This window comes from Haematobia irritans, chromosome 3, assembly GCF_050003625.1.
Source record: "Haematobia irritans isolate KBUSLIRL chromosome 3, ASM5000362v1, whole genome shotgun sequence".
NCBI classification, from domain to species: domain Eukaryota; kingdom Metazoa; phylum Arthropoda; class Insecta; order Diptera; family Muscidae; genus Haematobia; species Haematobia irritans.
In genome coordinates, this window is record NC_134399.1 from 57,309,022 (window position 1) to 57,313,921 (window position 4,900).

The window sequence follows — 4,900 nt, forward strand, 5'->3', positions numbered from 1 at the left end:
CATGACATTTACTTTTTGAAGATAATTTCATTTAAATGTTGACCGCGGCTGCGTCTTAGGTGGTCCATTCGGAAAGTCCAATTTTGGGCAACTTTTTCGAGCATTTCGGCCGGAATAGCCCGAATTTCTTCGGAAATGTTGTCTTCCAAAGCTGGAATAGTTGCTGGCTTATTTCTGTAGACTTTAGACTTGACGTAGCCCCACAAAAAATAGTCTAAAGGCGTCAAATCGCATGATCTTGGTGGCCAACTTACCGGTCCATTTCTTGAGATGAATTGTTCTCCGAAGTTTTCCCTCAAAATGGCCATAGAATCGCGAGCTGTGTGGCATGTAGCGCCATCTTGTTGAAACCACATGTCAACCAAGTTCAGTTCTTCCATTTTTGGCAACAAAAAGTTTGTTAGCATCGAACGATAGCGATCGCCATTCACCGTAACGTTGCGTCCAACAGCATCTTTGAAAAAATACGGTCCAATGATTCCACCAGCGTACAAACCACACCAAACAGTGCATTTTTCGGGATGCATGGGCAGTTCTTGAACGGCTTCTGGTTGCTCTTCACTCCAAATGCGGCAATTTTGCTTATTTACGTAGCCATTCAACCAGAAATGAGCCTCATCGCTGAACAAAATTTGTCGATAAAAAAGCGGATTTTCTGCCACTGATTTTGGTAATAAAATTCAATGATTTGCAAGCGTTGCTCGTTAGTAAGTCTATTCATGATGAAATGTCAAAGCATACTGAGCATCTTTCTCTTTGACACCATGTCTGAAATCCCACGTGATCTGTCAAATACTAATGCATGAAAATCCTAACCTCAAAAGAATCACCCTTTATATATATATATCGACTTACCGTTTTTTGATGGAGTTCGTTGTTTTTTTTCGGATTGATGTGAATTGCATCCTGTCAAAAGTTCGAATTCATTGGCACTTCTATCAAAAGTTATGTTTAATATTGTACGTAGCCTGTGATCTAAGTTTAATTTAAAAATGTTCAATCCAAAAAGAGCAAAAAGCTTTGTTCGGTCTAAAGTGGTCTAAGCCATTTTTAGATATGTTCTATAATCACTAATTCGTACAATAAACATGATTTTAAGACCGACAAAAGTGAATTTATATCGATGCCTTCATTCCAAAGTACGATATGTCAACTTAGCACGTTTTGACGGAGTTCGTTTTTTTTTTGTATTCGGATTGATGTGACTTGAGTCCTGTCAAAAGCTCGGATTTATCGGACACTTCTATCAAAACTTATGATAAAAATTGTACTTAAACTGCGACTAAAGTTTTAAAAAATGTCAATTCCAAAAAGGGCTAAGTATAGTTAGTACTGTTTAGAACAGAACAATACATTTTTTTCAAAACTAAGTAAACATGACATTCTTCAGAATGGACATTTATTTTTTCTATGATTTCTAAGTCTATGTTACTTAGTGTACACATGATACATTTTTGAGTGTCGCTATGTTTACTTAGCATGCTATTCCCCGATTAAACAAAAACATTTCTCACGTGTAAGTAAACTTAGAACAGTTTAGATTGGAGAACGTTGTCAGCGTATAAAGTATAGTTTTTTTTCGGTATTTATAGAAATTTGATTAACCTAACCTATTGATACTTTTGTGAAATTGACTTTAATAAATCTAAAGTTATTCTCCTGAAAAATCTATAGCTTAAAATTTAACACAAATTTAGATGAAAGGTTACTATGCAAATCGTTGGTAAGTAATTTACAAAAACATGTTAGTAAACGCAAAAAAAAACGTTTGGAAAAAGTTTGCCGAAAACTTTTTCATTTGTTAGGGTTTTTTCGAACATTTCAAACTTTTATTTCCAAAGAATTTTTTGTTACAAAATTTTTATTTTTGCAATAAAAAAATAAGATTTAATACACAGTCATTTAGTTTATATCAAGCACTGTTCTTTTCTGACTTTAAGTCTTTTATAAGACACATTTTGAAGTTTCATAGCGATAATTATCGGTTAATGACAATAAAAGCTTTGTAGCCCAGTGGATAGTTCGATTCTCAGTCCAGGCGATAGATAAAATTTAAAAAAATATATATAAAATATAATAATTTTTTCTACATTGTTTGTACACTGAAAAAACAGTGAACCCACTAAGGAGAAAACTTTTGGTTATGGTTAGAACATTTTGAATATTTTTAGAAAATGTTAACTACACAGTATTACAAACGCTGGCATCACGCCGATATCATAAAAATAAGTAAATATTTTTCGACAATTTCAAGAAAATTTATTAGACATCAATAATTTTCATAATAATTCCATGAACTAAAATATAGTTAAATTGGCTTTAGTGAAATAGAGAGTTCACTTTTTTGAATGTATTACAAAAAAATGTAGTAAGAACTAAAAAACCTCGAGGAAATGAAAAAGATTTGAGGGAAGACTAGGCAATTAGCCAGGGAAGAGAATTTTTTTGAGTTAGTCTTTAAGAATTTTTTTACATCGTGTAAAAAATCAACGTTTATCATAAAACATATAAACATTTCTTTTATACGAATTTCCTTACAGCGAAAAGCAAATGGGAAACAATATTTGTTGGTCTAAAATTTCGTTTGGAAGAACCCGATATGGACGAATTTGTTTGAACTGTGTCGCTGGAAATATTAATTTTTGTGTTACGTTAAAATTAAATTTATAACACCCTACATAACTGTTTTTGTAACACAGTTAAACATATGCTAAGTAAGTTGTTACATTTTCATTCTCCAAACTATAATATGCTATATGTTCTTAGATGACCAATGCCAGAAAAAATTTCCGATAAAAGGATGCTAAATCTACTTAGAGGAACAACGCAAAAAGCTTTGTTCATTCTAAAGTGGTCTAAGTCAATTTTAGCCGTGAAAAATTATCACTATTTGGAATTCGTACATTCTTAAAAAATTCTGCAATAAGTATAGGTGTGTACTATGTTCCTTTTTCGAGTTGAAAACCACCTTATTTTCGCGATTACTTTTCCTTAAATAATCAATATTATAAATTAAAACAAACTTATTCCTGTAAAGTCTTGCCGAAATCTAGAGGAACAAGAAACTGTGCATAAATTGAGTTAATTTATCTGATTTATATTGAACTGTTTTAATAAAGTAACCGCGAAAATTTCAACGCGAAAAGCGAACATAGTACTTACCTTATGATGTTAACACCGAAAAAAATTAATTTCTATCTTATACGGTTTTTGAGAAATTCCAAATAAACTTTGAATCCGTCTGCTGTAAAATTCTTCTTCTTAGACTTCTTAGACTTAGCGCACTCTGGAATGTAGACATCGATATCTTATACGGTTTTTGAGAAATTCCAAAAACAAACTTTGAACTTGTTTCCTGTAAAATTCACTTTTTAGACTTAGCGTACTTTGGAATAGAGACATCGATATTATAATGACAAACAAGGATTTTTTTATAATTTTTTTTTTACGTTTCATTTATACTGGGTGCTTTGATTCAGAAAAATTCAACACTGGGAAAATTCGATATGAAATAAATTATTCAAAAAGGTTCAGTTAATCGGTCTCTTAACGCCGAAAGTAGATTCGTGGGCGATTATCGATTTTTGGCCGAATGCCGATTATTCCACCGTGCTTATAACAATTTTCCGATGGTGTTTTTCCTACTGGGTTATATTGAGAAAAATTCTGATTTTTTAATAAATATACATGACATATTCTTAGTATATTTTTGTTGTTGTTGTAGTTCCTAATTCGGTTCCCTAGACTATGGAGTACAAAAATATAGCAGCAGACAATGAATGCACTACGTAAATTTATTATAAACCGCCTCATTCCTCTTTAAATGTTATTGAATTAAAGAATCAAACTAAATATTAATGTTACACAACGATCATTCCCAATCTTCAGAGACAAAAATTATGCATTTATGTACATATTTAACTTTTTTTCTACAATACATGTATAATAGGCCTTTATTGGTTCCCTTTGTATTGATGACTGAATAAACAAACTACAATAAATAATAATTGTGTTCACTACACAATTACGGTTATTAGTTTTTCTTTGACTTTCGTCGACATTTTTGTTACAATATTTGATACAAAAAAAATTGATAAACATTGTTCTCATTTCAATTTAGTATTAATTTGTAATGAATAGTATCTCATTTGAATTTTATGACAAATTCCAATTACCTTTGTACTCGACACAAATATTCCATCATTTGAAAAAATTTTTTTGACAACCTTACAATTTGTGCAATTGGATTTATTTACGATTTTCATAATACAAAAATAATTGCAATCACAATATTTGGTATTTGATTCACATATTCACTTTTTCTGTGTTCTCACAAAAAATCGTTTACAAAGTGAACCATTCCTTAATCTAATATGTATTTGCTTCCATGAGAATAAAAGGCGCTCCCAAAACTGCACGCAAGCTGATAGCAACCAACTGCAATCAATTTTGATACGGCTGCCTATATTCTCATCTCTATAAAAATTATGCACTGGATATGCAAAGCCATACCCCACTGGAGCATCAAAATCCATTCACATGAACTCTAACATGACGAATAATCAAGTGGAGCTCAATCAATTGAACGGTGATGCTGCAATGCGTCCGCACACAGAATAAATTCTGCAATCTTTTGTATATAAGAAGTGCAAAGACGAGCGCCCTTTTTAAATCAACCCCTATCAACGTAGAATACTTAAGGTGACAGACATTGTAACCAACTGAGAATTATAAGCACAGACATGATATACATTGTTCAAATTCATGTACTGAAAACGAAAAATAACGAAAACGTTTACCTCATAGAAGTGCATATTTCATGTTTGTTATAAACAAGAACCAGTGATGGTATTATTTAGAGAATGGACGAAATCGTACTTTTACTAGGAGAAGTGGTGAT

At 31.8% G+C, this 4,900-nt stretch overlaps 1 non-coding gene across 1 annotated transcript; it reads right to left on the reverse strand.

Annotated features, from left to right (window-relative positions):
* Positions 1-4,418: 4,418 nt before the first annotated feature.
* LOC142232463 (U11 spliceosomal RNA) lies at positions 4,419-4,669 on the reverse strand. The gene has a single exon (XR_012721143.1). It is a non-coding gene; the product is annotated as a U11 spliceosomal RNA (small nuclear RNA).
* Positions 4,670-4,900: the final 231 nt, after the last annotated feature.